This window comes from Eleutherodactylus coqui, chromosome 7 (genome assembly GCF_035609145.1).
Source record: "Eleutherodactylus coqui strain aEleCoq1 chromosome 7, aEleCoq1.hap1, whole genome shotgun sequence".
Classification (NCBI taxonomy): domain Eukaryota; kingdom Metazoa; phylum Chordata; class Amphibia; order Anura; family Eleutherodactylidae; genus Eleutherodactylus; species Eleutherodactylus coqui.
The window spans coordinates 148,275,902-148,293,813 of record NC_089843.1 but is presented as its reverse complement, the minus strand read 5'-3'; the positions used below and the strand labels follow the sequence as shown (position 1 = coordinate 148,293,813).

The 17,912-nt window shown below is 44.2% G+C and overlaps 1 protein-coding gene across 2 annotated transcripts in view; it reads right to left on the bottom strand.

The window, feature by feature from the left end:
- Positions 1-17,912, bottom strand: part of SGMS2 (sphingomyelin synthase 2) — a 51,177-nt gene that overhangs the window by 25,288 nt on the left and 7,977 nt on the right. Inside the window, exon 1 of one of the 2 annotated variants that reach the window (XM_066573812.1) lies at positions 949-1,077. The exons of the other annotated variant lie outside the window; for it this stretch is intronic. The gene's annotated coding sequence lies outside the window, so the exon portion shown is untranslated. Of the gene's footprint in view, positions 1-948; positions 1,078-17,912 lie in introns of those variants that run through there. 2 annotated transcript variants of the gene reach the window in all.

The window sequence follows — 17,912 nt, the reverse complement described above, 5'->3', positions numbered from 1 at the left end:
AATCTTTCCATTTGCATAAATTTCACAGGGCACATAGTTAGCCTTATAAAGGTCTCCCCCCTATGTCCTCTCCCTAAGAAAAAACTATACCCTTCCAGACCCACAAAGGCCTCCCACCTGGCCAAGCCAGCAAACCTACTGCACAATGATGAGAGGCAAATGCCCTGAAAAGCTGCCTGGTAGAGATGAGCGAGTATACTCGCTAAGGCACATTACTCGAGCGAGTAGTGCCTTAGCCGAGTATCTCCCCGCTCGTCTCTAAAGATTCGGGGGGCAGGGAAGCGGCGGGGGACAGCGGGGAGGAACGGAGGGGAGATCTCTCCCTCCCGCTCCCAGCCGCAACTCACCTGTCACCGGCGCTGGCCCCCAAATCTTTAGAGACGAGCGGGGAGATACTCAGCTAAGGCACTACTCGCTCGAGTAATGTGCCTTAGCGAGTATACTCGCTCATCTCTACTGCCTGTGCATGCTTTAGAATTCATTCTGTAGAAGATTCTCCAGGCATCATGGCTCCCAGTATCTGAGCTGCAATGCCAGGAGAACAGCAAGTGTGCTGCAGTCTCCGATAGGCTGCAGCAGTCAAGTGGCTGCCATTCCTAAACCAAAGACTTGGAGGATTGTGGGGCTTTCGGCCGGATTGCCAGAGAGGAGGATAGTTAAGTATTGCTGTTTTTGTTATTTTAACACATTTGCAGCTACAGTTAAAAAAAAAGTCATCCCAAACTATTTAAGTTGTCATACAATCCCTGAGCAACAATTTTGTTACTTTTGTATCTTTTTGTTATTACTAGACTCCTATTTGACAACAATGATGTTACAATAAGGTCTAACATGAAAAGGTCTTGAACCAAAAAAAGCAATTTCAGAATGCTCAATGGTGTTGATACATTTTTCATTTGGACTCCAGAATGGCAGTGCTGACATACATGTAGAGAGCACAAAACGTACCGCTCTGACATTGCCAGGTTAATGTGACAGCTGCGTGTAGACAGCTGGTGATTTCTAACAGAATCTCATAGGTTGGGAATAGGTTGCTGATAGACGGACCATTTACAGACCAAGTATTGTATTTTCCGGCCCGTTATTTCCCAGCTGGTAGTAAATCTCCCTAGTAAAAACAGACAAATCGTTATTCATGGTTGTAGATCTTCTACAAGTTATGCGCCATCCTGCTAAAGATTAGTCTCATTCTCAGTCCTCTTTCTCACAAGTGAATATAGTATCGGCTGGCCATTTTCACGGCCGGCTGATATACGCTGTCATCTGATGCATACGTTGGCCGCTGCATGGGTTGCTATGAGTTTAGCAGCTTATGTGTGGCTGCTAAACTCCCTCTGCTCCCCGCTCGTTCTTTGCAATGGGAGGGGGCGGAATGGGAGCAGCGCTAAGCGCCGTCCAGTCTCCTCCCATTGCTGGCCGTGGAAAAGGGGCAGAGCCAAGCTACCACCCTCTCCCCGCCCGTTGCCCATAGCCATCAATGGGAGGAGTTGGGATGGGCCAGCACTTAGCTCCACCCTGCCTCCTCCCATTGCAAAGAACGAGTGGGGAGGAGAGCAGAGGTGAGCCTGCGATGGGGATGGAGGGGAAAGGGGCGACGGCATGATAGTCTCAGCGTATATGTGCCGGGACCCATGCCGTATGAACGGGCGCACAAACTTTGAGAGAGATAAAACTGGTGAACGGTCGCACAAATCAATGTAGCGCATATCGACCGGCCGTGAAAACAGACGGCCAGTATACGTTCATGGGAAAGAGCCCTCAGTCTCAGTCTCTCTCGTTGGTTCGTTTCGTTTAAACAGCAATTTTTCAGTCCTTGTATTCGCTAATACAGGGCCTGAACGATTCTCGTTTGAATGAGCCAAGAGTAAACAAGCGGTGATGTCATTCGCTCATTCAAACGCAAATCGGCTCGTCTAAATAGACCCTTTAAGCTTAAATGATTGTATTACTTTTCAATACCTCATTGAATTTTTTTCTCTACCCATTGCCAGCAGTGTCTGTAGTGATTCACATGCTGAGAATATCCTACTTTAAAAATTCCATCTTGGCAAACAGTTATTTATGAAAAGAGCTAAAAGAAATCCAAAAACATTTAAAATTACCTGAATGTCTCAGCCAGAATATGTTATTTCCATGTATACGCTGGGGCATGGCTTTCTCTAACTACGTTATCTGCTAATATACTCTCTTGAAATATCTGATGGGTTTCATCTATATTTGGAAAATACTACAACACATCAAATCTGCATTTTCTTAAGTGTAAATCAATGAAAAAAAACAAAACAAGACAACACTGATGGAGCGACAATTCCCTTATTCACAGCGCATAAGGCCAAATGGCTCGTCTGGCTCCATGTTTTCCCACCAGAGTTTGAAAGAAAACAGTAAATGATACTAATGGAACATTATCCTACAGCAACGTTCAGGAATATAATCGTGTTTTCTCTTCTAGTTTCCTGCAATTAAGCCTCACAGTTGAATCTTGTGTGTGTCCAACAAGGCAAACGCTTAATATCACAGTCCTAGCATGAGCTCACACAGAAGGACTACTTCATTTACGCTGGACATAGTCATAGTGAGGTCGGGCTCACATGAACGGGTCAGATTCTGCATGTGGGAGGTCCGCAGCGGATTCCGGCAGTGAGCCCGGCCAGTGACCCTGCATACGGAACGTTACTGTATGGCATATGATTGGGGAAGCTCACCGGTGGTCATGTACAGTACAGGTTAATCCTGTTTGTTTGCTTCTAATTCCTGCTGCAGGCCGTAGGCCACACGGATTCCGCAGTAAGATAGAGCTTGCTGTAATTTTTTTTTTTTTCACGCAATTCGTATCCGTGAGTGTGAAGGAAAATTCAAAAATGCATGCCTTTCAATGCCCACGTTTTACCATGGATCGTCCACACAGATGCCGATCACAGAATCCACAATTCAAATCCGGTCATGTGAGACCGTCCCCACAATGCTGATTGATCATCATCAAGACCCCATTTACACTGAAAGATGATCGCTCAAAAATCACTTAAACGACAGTTTGAGTGACAGTTGTGAGCGATCATCTTTGCATAGTCTATAGTACCTAATTAGCTACTACAGAGCTATGCAGGACTTACAGCTGTGATCTACCAGGAGGACACGAGCTGAAAGAATCTTACTGCACCACTGATAAGAGTGCATTGCTCAATTCTAGAAAACTAGAATGCAGCGAGGAACGAATCGTCCATGAAAATTGCACGATGTCCGTGCATTTATACAGCAGTTATTGCTCGAAAAATGGCTTTGAGCGAATTTTGAGCGAGAATCTTGTGTCTAAATGGGCCTTAAAGGGGTTGTCTCGCGAAAGCAAGTGGGGTTCAGCACTTCTGTATGGCCATATTAATGCACTTTGTAATATACATCGTGCATTAAATATGAGCCATACAGAAGTTATTCACTTACCTTCCCTGCGCTGGCGTCCTTGTCTCCATGGCTCCGTCTAACTTCAGCGTCTAATCGCCCGATTAGACGCTCTTGCGCAGAAGGGTCTTCTGCCTTCAGCTCAGCAGCAGCGGCGTTCTGGCTCCGCCCCCTTCTACGCGTCATCACGTAGCTCCGCCCCGTCACGTTTGCCGAATCCAGTCAATCAGGAGGCTGGAATCGGCACACGTCATGGGGCGGAGCTACGCAATGATGCGTAGAAGGGGGCGGAGCCAGAACGCCGCTGCTGCCGAGCCGAAGGCAGAAGACCCTTCTGTGCAAGAGCGTCTAATCGGGCGATTAGACGCTGAAGTTAGACGGAGCCATGGAGACAAGGACGCCAGCGCAGGGAAGGTAAGTGAATAACTTCTGTATGGCTCATATTTAATGCACGATGTATATTATAAAGTGCATTAATATGGCCATACAGACGTGCTGAACCCCACTTGCTTTCGCGAGACAACCCCTTTAAGGCATTACTAAAATCTTAGGCTCTGACATGGTTTTGTTTCATTTTATAATGTGTGAACTATGCCTTAGGCCAGTCTCACGTGGTTAAAGATTTGTGCGTTGTGGGACTCAAATATGAACCCCATTATTTTGATTGGAGTCATATACATGAGCGATGTTTTCCTGCACCGGATCATAGTGCTGGAAAAAAATAGTTTGCTGCATGTCTTAGCGTTTCCCGGAACACATTGTCTATTGTTTACAATGGGACAGCAAAACACATTGCACACCATGTGATGTGTATGCGAGCACAATGCAAGGTTTCCCATTGAAAACAAGGGGAAACACTTGCCAAGCCTTTAACCTGCCTGAGAGCCGCGCTGGAGGATCGCTACTTCACAAGTGATTGGAGGCAGTAAGCGATCCAGCGAGAATCAAAACGATTATCGTTCAGTGCAAATGCATGCAGCAACTGAATGACGGACAAGAAATCAATCATTCACTTCTCGTGCGTCGTTAAGTTTCTGCATGCAGAAACTTGACTTATCATTTTCTGTAAACCGGCAGTCGATCGCTTATGAATGACTGCCAAAAATTGCCGACACAGAGTGTAAAAACAGCAGACCTACAATGCAGCTCATTCATTTCAATACATCACAAATAAGGCAATTAAATATATTTTGTACTCATACACAATCGTTTTTCTGAAAGGGACACTCTGGGAAAAAAACATTTTTTCCAACCCTGCCCCCCTCTCACCTGACTGTCTGTCACACTCTATGTATATTGCAGTCATTTCCATGCAGTGCAGCTTCCTGTTTGATGCTCATAATACACCATATTGATGGTTCGATTTCTCCATGCTCAGTTTTTTCTATGACCGGCTGGAGCAAATACCATCTCTACCTGCAGGGAGGACACTACCATTACCTTCTGTATTCTATAGTTACCAAAATATACGGCACACCATAATTATACAGCCAGGAGAATGAGCGGCCATAGTTTTCATTATAACTGTGTGGCAGGAGCATCTAATCATCAGCAGTAACTGAGATAGAAGTTTGTCCCTCCCCTATGAAGAGCCTGTGTAATACAGTTCATGTAATATCACATTGGAATTCTGGCAACTGAAAAACGGATTTGAGAGAGCATAAAGCCAAATCAATCTCAGGTGGTCAGAATGAGGTCACATGATCTACCTGAAAAGGAGGTTTCAGGTAGAATAACCAAGTGCGGGCTAGCTACATCATGAATAATAATTAAAAAAAACAACTAATTTCACCAGAGTGGCCCTTTAAATTTTCCCCTCAGCAAAGTATCCACTCCGATCACAGGATTTGCCTAAATAAATCCATATTCATTACAAATTAGCTTATTTTATTCATTTCCAAAAAATGTCATTTTATGTGGGGTTTTGAAAACAATGATCTGTAGTGTAATCCTGGTGGAATTCTTCAGATATGACTCAGATAGTGTGATAAGCCATATTCCCTTATGTAATCCTCCACCAAGTACAATCCTGCTAAGAACATCAGACCTGTTTTTCCATAATGCGCTAGATAAAGCTTTAGTTAATTCGGTATAATTTCATGGTGACTATAACAACCAAGAATCTAGAACTTGGCGCTGCACTCCCCAATGTCTGCTCCGAGGACAGGTCAGCCTCATAGGGATAAAGCAGGCATCCTGTGCCCCACGGCTGTCTGATCACATTGCAACAAGCCAAGGTGTTGTCTTAATGAAGGTTCATTTCCTTATAACCGGGATCCAAGAAGAAAACATTGGAGAGCGGCTTTTTGGCTATTACGCTGCAAAGACTTTCATTGATCCATGCACATGTGCGCGTAGACAACGTGCATCGATACGCTTGAGAAATAGATTGCAGCATGCTCCATTTCTCGATGTACCATGCAGCGTGAGCCCTATATATTGGTATAGGCAGAGTATGAAACGCTGTCCATAAGCAATATATTGCATATAGGTGGTGTTTTCATACGCAACTTCACTACGAGTGAAGGACTGAGTGGGGAATTTAACAATAAAACAAAAAAAAAGGTCGCACTGTGTATGACCATGTGATACGTGGCCGCGCGCAGTGCACTCGCAGCCATATGCAGTCTCTGCCGGCAGAGCCGATGCTTATAAAAGAGCTTTACTGACACATTCGTGGACATGAGTCATAAAGCTCCATGTGGCATGCTTAGTACCCACCAAGGGCCCTTTTACATGGGTCGATAAATCGTTCAGATTCCCGCATCCATACACACACTTTTTTTTGACTAAGAACAATGGAAAGTGGTTCGCCATGTGATTTTAATCTGTTTTTATTTTCTGACTGTATAGTTGATTATTCTGTTTCTGCACATGACTATGGGAGCTGCCATCTTGCACTGTTGACGGCATTGAGAGATATGCTTACCGCAACCACATGGATATTAGGAAGCTGTAAATTAGAGATGAGCGAGCACGCTCGGATAAGTCAGTTGCTCGAGGTGAGTGGGGGGTGGGGGGACTCTGCCCCCCCCCCCCCACTCCCCAGCACGCTCGGACAAGAATGCAGTTACTCGAGAAGAGCAAGGCTCGCTCGAGTAACAGACTTATCCAAGATGTTAATTGACTTCTACAAGAGTGTGTTTTGGGCATGCTCTGTGACCTGTACAGAGCTCATTGTCTGGGGAAGTGGTCAGCGAAGACCCTCTCAGATTATAAATGGTGGGATCCAGCCTTATAATAGAGGAGAATGGAGAATATCTTCATATAATAGACTCAAATATTACAGAGCTTCAATGTTATGTGTATGTATATTACAGTATCCACGCTGTAGATGTCAGAGCAATGATGGTACAGCAAGACTTCAGATGACAGTATAACCATCAAATATAATCTATTCACCATAACAGTATAAAAGTAATTTAAGGAGGTGGGGTTGTTTCTAGGCAGCGTTGGCCATCAGTGTCGGGCTCTACTCTAACTCAATGAGTGCCGTCCCTGCAGTTATGAGCGTCGGCCACTACACAGGGTCAGGTGCAGCGGCTTCTGCTTTGACCCCGGTGTAGTCCAGCACTGACAGCCAGCGATGCCAGGAAAACCCTTTTAGCGTCCGGCATTCATACTACTGCAAAATGGATATTCAGGTGGTGATCCTCAGTCCGGAGAGGAGTCAGAAGAATGGGTGAAAAGTCACTTAAAGAAGACCATTCCTGACATTTCTGTTTTAGTAAATACTTGCATGTCTCATCAAATAATTTCGGGACCATTGTTTCTTAGACTGACATTACTCTGTTATCCCTCCTGGAAATGTAGGAGTCCCCTCATATGGTCAAACTTAAAACGTTCTTATTTCCTGCCAACTTTATTCTATGGGAAAGTTTCCATTTCAGCTTCACATGGCATTACTAGGTCACTGCCGCAGCAGACAGTAATTCTAGGAAATTATATTAAGAACTTCCTCCTATAGTCTGATCTATGATGCAGGGTCTTCTTGTATTCTAACTGTATATTAACAGGTATCACAAATGCTCACCCATAAGGCCGGCTTCACAGGGATGTATTTGCGTGCACAATACACAATGATTTTAATTCATTTCTATGGGTTCCTTCACTTGTGCACATATTTTTTGGTGCACATCGCAATTGCACAGAAAAAAAAAAAAAAAGAGATTAACACACACACCCCACAGCTCACGATTGTGTGAACGGGCAATTTCACTGCTAATTAGGCTCAGGACTTAATAGCTGGAACTCACCCATTCACGTGATTTTTGCACGAGCGAGATGTGATTTTTTTTTTAGCACGGCTATTTGAGTACTAAAACAGCGCTTGTGTGAACGAGGCCTTAGTCTGTGTGACGCTGGCCTAAGACCAAATGACTTCACTGTTTTGGCACAGGTCACTGATCTACCACTTTTTAGGGAGTTTTTACACCAGACAATTTTTGTTTGCATGATTGAACGAGCGAGTGACATTAATGGCCAGCTTGCTCGCTCTCGGGCAGCCTGTTTAGACAGGCAGATACATCGTTGACTCGTTCAAAACGAGACTCGATCGGGGGTTTCACATTCCTATGTAAAACACTGAAGGTCGCTGTTTAAACTGAACTAGAAGTGAATAAGTTAACGATGATTTTTATGCCTGTATAAAATGAACGACGAGTGAGAAGCGAACAATTCTCATTCGGTCAGCCAGTTCTCGTTTAGACCAAATGATTATCGTTCACTTTTGCTCGTTTGAAGAATAATTGTTCTGTCTAATAGAAACCTTTGACAGAAAAAAACCCCCACATGGCAGATAATTCAGCCTCTGCTTATTTCAACTTCTGACTGCCAGGCCAAAAAGCTTAGAAAAACTACTAGGTAGTATTGAAGTATAAGGCAGGGTGGCAGTAAGTATGTATTTCGAGAACCCCCTAGGGGTGCACAGCAGGAGGGTAAATCATTTAGTGAATTGGTTCTAGCCGATTGTATGTCTGGCAAGATGAAGAAAAACTTTTCTACACAGAGAGAAGGGACGTATGCATGCGTCTCATGCCAGGATCGTACATCTAAGGCTGGTTTCACACAAGGCAGATTTGCCGCGGAAATTCCGTCCGGAATTTCCGCACGGCAAATCCGCCTGCGGCCGCTAATCTCAGGATTAGCCAGCCATGTGGACGAGATTTCTCAGAAATCTCGTCCACACGGGGCGGCCAATCCGCTGCAGTTAATCCGGACAAAACCGCGGCTGCGGCACGGCTTTGCCGATCGCAGCATGTCCATTCTTTTTGCTGCGGCCGCGCTCACCTCTATGGGAGCGCCAGCCGCAGTGGAAGAGCGAGCAGCCGGGCCCGCTTCAAAGCCGCCGCGGGTTTTTCCGCGGCGCTTCTCCCGGTGGAAATCTCACGGTTTTTGCTGCGGCCAAACCGCAAGATTTCCGGCGTGAATCCGCCCAGTGTGACCCTAGCTTAAGGGTCCCACAATAAGCCATCCAACAAAAGTTAGCAATTAATATAAGAAGCTTTTACATGTTCGACAGTCAGAACAGGTTATACAAGATCAAATGTCCTACATTGGGCAGATTATGTGTTGAAATTGCATTTGAAATAAGCATTGCTCTACTATCAGAACCTATGCCCAGAAGACAAGGGAGAAAGAGGTTACTACCATACTAGTGAGAAGAGTAGATCTGAGAGAATGTATGAACACACAGACCTGCAAAATACTACTAGACTCAGCAAAGGCGTTTCAATTCAAACAGAGGAGGTCACAGGATTTGATGATGAACAGATTAAGGATAAACTACTCTGGAGGAAACCTACTGCATATGTCCTTCAGACAAAGGGCTCTAAGGGGTTAAAGGGAACCTGTCACCATATTTTCACCTATTAAACCCCCCTATACTGTTTAAGAAGTGATGTAATGGGCATTTACATAGTTACTTTGTCAACCATCCTATGCCGAGCATACCTGTAAAATCAAGGGTTTTAGTTTTTCCATGCAACATGCATATTACCAGTGATCGGTCTGGTAGGCATGCCAGACCAATCCATGGGATTGGTCCATGGTGGGCTGGCCAGATCATCTTAGGCTGCCTGCGTACCCCAAACACCGCCCTACTCTCTGTGCACATTACATCACTGTTTGAATAGTATAGGGTATTTACTAGGTGAAAATATGGCGACCGGTTTCCTTTAAACCTATGTGTGACATAGCTAAGCTCTGTGCCTGGGATTATAGCAAGTTTTGCTGCATGTTAGTCGTTTAACTTGCTTGACTTCAATGTTTTGGCCACATGTCACTGATCTACCCTGTTCTGTATACTCTCAGAGCAGGTTATATGCGACTGGAATGTCTAAAGCAATTCTTTAATACATTTCTCATTGGTCATACAGGTAGGGATCAATGCAGAATCTCTGCTGGTTAAATGCATCTCTGTAAAGATACAGACATAACAATCAAACCATACAAGGGTTTTAAGGCTCGAACAAAACAAGAAACACCTTAAAAAGCCACTCTCACAAAACTAGAAACACTTGACTGCATTCTTCCAAAGCAGTGTCACACCGCTCCACAGGTTGTTTTGGGGGGAAAAAACCCCCACAAAATTGTACACTTCTTATATTGCATATAGAGATGAGCGAGCACGCTCGGTTAAGGCAGTTACTCGAGCGAACATCGCTCTTCTCGAGTAACTGCATACTTGTCCAAGAAAATTCAGAGGTGGGGGAGAGTGAGAGAGATCTCTCTCCCCACCACCCCCGCTCACTCCCCCAACCGAATTTTCTCGGTCGAGTATGCAGTTAATCGGGAAGAGCGATGTTCGCTCGAGTAACTGCCCTAACCGAGCGTGCTCGCTCATCTCTAATTGCATATTTTACAAACTAACTTCAGTGACTGACTTTTTTTTATTACAATTTTTACAAGTCCTGCAGAGAAGCCCGTAAGAAGACTACTAGAAAAAACACCATACCTTTAGCATGTACAATTTGAAAAAACAGCCCCCCCCCCCAAAAAAAACCCACTTCCCTAAAAGAAAAGTTACAAAAAATGCATTGTATATAACAGGTTTTGTACCTCACTGTGGACTTTAACGTCACATCTGGCCCCAGCATTATCAGCCAAGAAAGATGCATGAAACACACTAGAAATATAAACGGTTATGTGAAACCATCTTAAAGAGTAAGCTTTTACATAGGACAATCTGTCGGGGCAACAGATGCCCGACAGGTTGTCCAAGCAATAATCGTTTCAGTGCTTTTAGACAGGCACGAGTATCACTGACTTAGACGGAGTGGACAGGGATCGTTCCAGCCTGCCTCCATTCACAGTAACAGGCAGTCATTCATAAGTGACCGACTGCCTGTTTACACGGAACAATGTATCATTCGGTTTTCTACATGCAGAAACTGAACGGCAAATGAGAAGTGAATGACTTTTCATTCATTAATTAGTCACCAGATGTATTTACAGTGCATAAGAATTGTTCAGATTCTCGCTGGATCGCAGGAGTCCGAACGATTATCACTCCATGTAAAAGCACCTTAATTTCATGCCAAGCTACTTCCACCCATACGGCAGATCTCCATGAGATAAGTATATGACTTGGTAATTGGGAGTCATTCCATGTCAAGTGGTCTAATGCTCCCCACCTTTATATCTCAGATTTTGTTCAAAATTTGCGTATTACACGTCCGTGGTATCAAAAGAAATGTCCCAAAGTTAACTAAAACTTTGGGAAATTTCTTTTATACCATCGGGATGCAGACCCATGCCCCTGCAAGGGCCTGCGGCTCACCTGCTCCCGGGGTTTTCCGTCTCCTGCTATGCGTCGGTTGCTGGCCAGCAAGCGCATGCACAGAGCGGAGCCGGCCCGTCGCTACTGTTTACATAGCTTTTTTTTTTGCCTTCTAATGTCTACTTCGTCTTGAAATCTACTTTAGTCCAAGAACTCTGCGGTTCACTCCAGAATTAAAAAATATAAATTTCTATAAGCTCATATGGAATAAGGAAAGGGACCTTCTTGAGATGCCAAGAAGTTGGGAGGTGGTTGAGACACAAGTCATGTAAAGCCTTAAAGGAAATGTTGATTTTAGTGCTACTTTTACAGTAATACCTCGGTACACGGATGTCTTCTATACTTTTTTCTCATTTTGACGGATGGGATATAGAACAAAGACAGCCAAGTATGCGCCTACCAAAAACAATAATACATCCTTAGCTACGTATGTCATTGGCCATAGCCCGAGACATGTCAAACCACATTCATACTGTATCAACGATACAAGACTCTGCCAGAAATGGTCACAGGTAAAGTAAACATTGAAGGTGTTCCTACAGACTCAGGAGACATAAAGTTGACCTTTCTCAGGTACTAATCAGTTTCTATTCGCTGTCATCAGTTTCAATAGCATTAGATGTGACTAATGTCTTCTCTAGTATGAATGAAGCCATTCGGCTCCAGCCTTTGTCAAAGAGATTGCAGTAAACAAATTAGACTAGCACAATGCAGCAAGTATTTCCTCCACACCAAACCAAAGCTAATAAGTTTATTCATACACCCTCTACTATGACTACATACTGACTTTACATTCAAGAGTCTGGGAAAATTGGATGATCTCCCCTGTAATAGGGGGTCACACATCTTTGTGAATCGGGAGGGGTATCACTCCTTAGGCAGAGCACCTAGAAGGTGAGTGAGGAGACTTATAAGGCCATGCATGCTCCTCTGGGAAATATATGCATATAAGAAAGATGGAACAATACCTCTGCAGCGCCATCTATTGGATGGCAGCATTCCTGCAAATCAATGTCTGGCTCTTTATACAGGTCTTTGGAACAATGATTGGGAATTCCCAATCATTGTTCCAAAACCTGTATAAAGTGTCAAACATTGAAATTCCCAATCATTGTTTTAAAGACCTGTATAAAAGGGTCAGACATTGATTTGCAGGAATACTGCCTTCCAATAGGTGGCGCTGCAGAGGTATTGTTCCATCTCCCTTATCTGCACATCTTTATGAAAAATACTGTTCAAAGCAGATGCAAAAATACGAACGCCCGAAGAAGGTATTCTCTCTTTCATGGAACAGTAAAGCTCCACGTTATTAGTCATTGTGACAATTCCTGATTTATTACTCATTCTGACACGTAACGGAGAAAAGCAAAGTTATATTATTTCACAACTTAGATTAGCAGCGACATATGTTATGCAAGATGTGCTCACACTGCAGCTACTCAGAAGTGCTTTTAATAACCTCAAGGCAGGATCAGCAAGCGAGGGAAAGGACTACAGAAGATAAAAGCCTTGATGATGGCTTGGATGAGTCGCTGACTAAAATTAAGACCTGATTCACTCCACGGTATGTTGGTCAGTATTTATCATCAATACTTGGAAGCCAAAACCTGGAATACTAGCTACAGAGAGAAGTAAAATAGATTGAATACCAATACCAGGAGTGGGTCCAATAAATGAAAGGGGTATCAAATACTGTTGTCTGCATACAGCCTGAGGCCCAATGCACACGGGTGTATTTGTTCGCCTCCAGATCCCGCAGCAAATACTGCCTATAGACATGCTAAGCAAAAACACTTTTCCATGCCCACAAGGCCAAAAAAAAATAAAAAAATCAACTGCAATTTTCCGGTTGCGGGATGGGGGGGGGAATCACAGCAAGTCTTATTCGAGTCCAAGCCCCGCACGGACGGCTTCCATTGCAGTCAACGGAAGCAGTCTGTCCCATAACGAGTTGCTGCGGATCCGCGTCCTCGTCAGCACAACATTCTCTGCACATGTGCAGAGAGAAGAGAATATGACACGTATGCGGGGGTTAATGCTGGGGCACAGGGTCCGATTCCGCTGCAAGATCCCGCAGTTGGAATCCGACCAGGCCGTGTGCATTTGGCCTTAAAAGGGGTTGTCCAATTGTAAACTATTGATGGCCTATCCTCAAGATAGCTCATCTATAGTAGATCAGCTGAGGTTTGGGCAACACGCTCAAGCACTGAGCTGATTTCTGCAGGAAGCAGACAGCTTCAGTACCACTGCAGTGGCCACTCTTCGAATTACATGCAGAGTTTCCATTCACTTGAATGTGAACTTTGCCTGTTATATACCAAGCCTGACCACTGCAGTCGGAACAGAGCCGTCTGCTTCCTGCAGAAATCAGCTTAGTGCATCAGCGCGCTGGTCCAGACAACATCTCATCAACAGGGATTCCAGGCAGCAGACACCACTGATCTACTATGGATGACATATACTCGTTATAGGCCATCAATAGATTACAACTGGACAAGCCCTTTAATAGCTTATTAGTATTAAATGTACAGAATTAGCCATAATCCTGTATATTTAAGAAAACCACAATTCAGTATCATACAATGGAAATGTTGGGATTTCGAGACTGAGAAATTACAAGGGTGCTTTCACATGGGGCAAAAGTATTCTGCATTGAAATCCACAGCTGCGATTTATGCACCAAAGCCTGCTAGTCTTACTGCGGATTTTGATGCGGAATCACAGGCAGATTTAAACCAGTTCCGCATCAAAATCCACATGGAGACATGCAGAATAATTCCGCTCGTGTGAAAGCATCCTAAGAGCAATGCCACACGTTAGATTTCGGTACAGAATGGACAAAAACAACTTGTGTCATTTAAGGATAGGTCACGACATGGCGGGTTTGTGGTTTGGATTCCAAAGTGCAAATCTGCAGCAATTTACAGTACAATACAAATGGACTGGATTCTCATAACCTCATTCACATGTACTAGAAGAAATCCACACATACATGCTACAACATTTCAACAGCATGCTCATTCTTGTGTGAAAAAGCTGCTGGTTTTACCCTCTATAATGTTTTGCATTGCAGTAGGATTATATCCGCAGCGAATCAACAGCCAAATCTAAGACAAAATCTGCATGTAACACGTGAATTTTGCTCCAGATTCACTGCAGAAATTGCCAATCCTGTCTGGATCTACCCAAACATAAGAAAGTATTGCATATAGAGAATTGTACTTCCAGTTAGGCTTGATTCATATCTGTGTTGGAGGCGCCTGTGTGATTTCAGAGGAGGAAGAACACTACACAGTAAGTCAATTGGGTCAGTTGTGCCCATTTTTAAAGGGAACCTGTCATGTCCAATAGGCACCATAGATAAAGTTTTGGTGCTTTTAGGAGAGGGGACGTTGAATCCTTAGTGTACTTCTTATACTTATTCGGCTGTTCATCCCATTGCGGTCCCACCTGGAACTTGACATTCTTCACACAGTGCAAGCACACTCCAATAGGTCCCCTGCACACGGGCGGAAATTCCACGACGGGATTTCCTGCAGAATTTCTGCCCGTGGAAGCTTCTATAGGATTGCATTAGAAAACGCAATCCTAAGCGGACGGCCGCGATTTGTCCGCGTGAAATCACACGCAGAAAACTAATCGCGGCATGCTCCATTTCTGTGCAAGTTTCGCAGAGGCTCTCACAGAAATGTCAGTGGTGACGGGCTGGCTCCTCTCTGCGCTGCCAACTGGCGTAGCAGAGAATAAAGACGCCGGGAGTGGGTGAGCCGCAGGCCTCTACAGAGGCACGGGTCCACATCCCGCTGTGAGAATTCTGGCAGCGGGATCCGACCCGGCCGTCTGCAGGTGGCCATACTGAATCTTTCCCCATAAAACTATATATCAATCTGCTCAGCTCCTCCTGCTCTATAACATGATGCCTGCAGTTGGGACAGCAAGTTCTAGCTGACAGATTCCCTTTAAGGATAAAGAAATGACCCTCAAAGGGTATCAACAGTCTTTAAGCACAACCTTCCACTATTCTCCTGAGTCACACTCCCCTGATTCCAGGTAGCAGAGTTCTATACTACTGTCTGCATATCCCTTCCACCAAAGAGCTGATTTATAGGGGTCTTTTGGGCACAAAATGGAAATTCTGAAAACACTGAACTCTAGGAGATACAGCCAAGGAGCAGCAACCTGTACCTTTTATCAGTTACGTGGTCGGCTGTACACTTCCCTGTTTACACAGGAAGATGTGCTGCCAACCAAAGACAGCTCAATGGGATGAACATGTGCTTGCTAGTAGAGTCTGAATCGGCTTATTTAGATGCCCAGTATACGTTTGATCCCACACTTGTCTGCTGTAGCAAACTATGTACAAGGATTGTTAGCGATTGAGTGAACTATGTGGTCACCAGAGAGTAACAATGTTATTATAATGTTACCTTCAGTGGGGGGGGGGGGGGGGGACATGTAAAACATTGTAGCTTTTACATAAAGTACACCAATAGGATTCTTTCATAGAAGTAACTCTAGGAACACCTCCTTCCTCTCTAAATTCAAGTAGTAGAATCTTTAAATAAACAAACTTTCATTAGTTACTTGTGCAATAATGTTTACAAAAATGTAACAAACTGCTACAAACCTAATTCTTCCTGCAATACAAAGCTAGCATGAAAACACAGTACTGTGCCTTGTGATAAGCAGTCTGGTTTATTTTCTTTATGAAGACCCTTCCCAAATACAAAACGGACTTTCATTATTATGTTCTGTACCCCGTCCCCATTATATCCATCAGGATCTGCCTCAGTTGGTTACACTGGGGAACTCCCAGACCACCAGCATGCTTGCCAAGTCCACAGCATGTGGTGGACCATTCCAGCTTTGATCTCCAGAGTAATAAGTAACCCTACAATGTGTTTTATGTACTGTACAAATCTCAGCCAATGCTATAGTTTGGGGAGGTTACAGACACTTCACCTAGTCATTGTAGTGATCACAGAGTCCCTGTTCTAAACGAGTGCCATCACATTACAGGCCAACCACAATTACAGATCTCCAAGAAAACACATGATCTCCAAAGTGCCGACTGCAGAAAGTATGATGTAAATATCCGCACTGTATACTGTGTTTCCTGACCATAAAAGACAAGTGGAGACCAGTGGCGAGGACAGAAATAAACTTCAAAGAGAAGCAAAACTGTCATCCAAACATGTCATTTCGGATATAAATCAGTTTATTATAGGAGCTAGAATGTAGAGATCTGCTCCAGACCGTTACAAGAAGTCATGGCGCAGATAATAGCGCATCAAATACTCTAGAAATGTGCGCCACTCTTTTAGCAATATTTATAGAAAACAATAGAGCCTGTTTTACTGCATTTCTGCATGTGATGGCCAGACCAGAGCGGTGTTTAATCAGTATACTGAAGAACTGCATGAACAACAAGCAATGTTAGGGCTGTCTTACATGAGCGTATGGCAATAGCGCATTAGCATGTGGATTTTACGCACATAATATGATGTACCAATATGCCATAGGCGGCCATGTTGCCGCTAATTCAAATTGCATAAATTAGGCATGCAAGAAAAATTGCAGCCAAGATAGTACATGGTGATGCAGCGAGATATGCTTGTTTGAGCTCAGCCTTAGGCTAACTATACATGGACGAGCGCGATATGGGACATGATTCCCGCCCCAATATTGCGCTTCTTACCATGTGAAATCCCCAGGGATGCAAGGCGTTTTTATGGCAAAACAGCCTAACAGTCTTCCATCACTTTGAGGATGCAGGGATCCTCCGGAGTGGCTGTCACAGCTGCGGCAGAGGATCGCAGAGTTTCATTAATTGCTATCAATTAGGCTGGCGGTAGCAGCCCATTGAAAACAATGGGCGCTGCAATGCTATATCACGCAGCAAGGTAGAACATGCCACCATTTGATCATTCATGTGTATGGCCCCATTCAAAGAATGGGGTTCTTATTTGTGTGTCTCAAAACGCACAAATTACGCACAATTTTAGCGCGTGTGTGAAAGCAGCCGTAAGCTGTAAATGCTGGTAGTAGAATACAGGCATATTTACAGCAGTCTGTATTCTGTTCATTCAATGCTCACATGGGCAATATCTGTCAGACTATCACAACTGTCTGTGTGAGCATCGCAATAGTAAAACTTGCCTAACTGTACTATTACTCTGCCAACAAACAACTGTAGGAGGGACTGCAGAAGATATTATTAGGGATCATCAGAATCAATACCCTTAAGGCTCATTTAGACAGCAATTATTGCTCAAAAGATATCTTTTGAGCGATAATCGTTGTGTGCATTTACACAGCAAGATGATCGCTCAAATGGCAGTTTGAGTGACAGTTTTGAGCGTTCACTTTGCATAACTGTGTAATGAAGGCTCAAGCTGTATGAAGAAGACAAGCGGGATCGCTATCTTCTGCATACAGCTGTTGTCTTCTTGGAGCGCCTAGCTGGTGTGCAGCTGAGTGCTCCGAGCGGGGTATGCAGAACACAGCTGGAGCGCTGTCTTCTGCATACTTCTGCTGTGTTCTCCAAGTGGGATGCCAGCTGAAACAATAGTATCAGCGGTATCCCGCTGAGAACTCAGCGTGCGGTCCTGATAAGACTCGTCGTTGTCTTTCAGCTTTCTGAAAGACAGCAATGAGCGAACCATTAACGAAAACTGGACGATGTCCGTGTGTTTAGACCCAAAGATTCTCGCTCAAAACACGTCTTTGAGTGAGA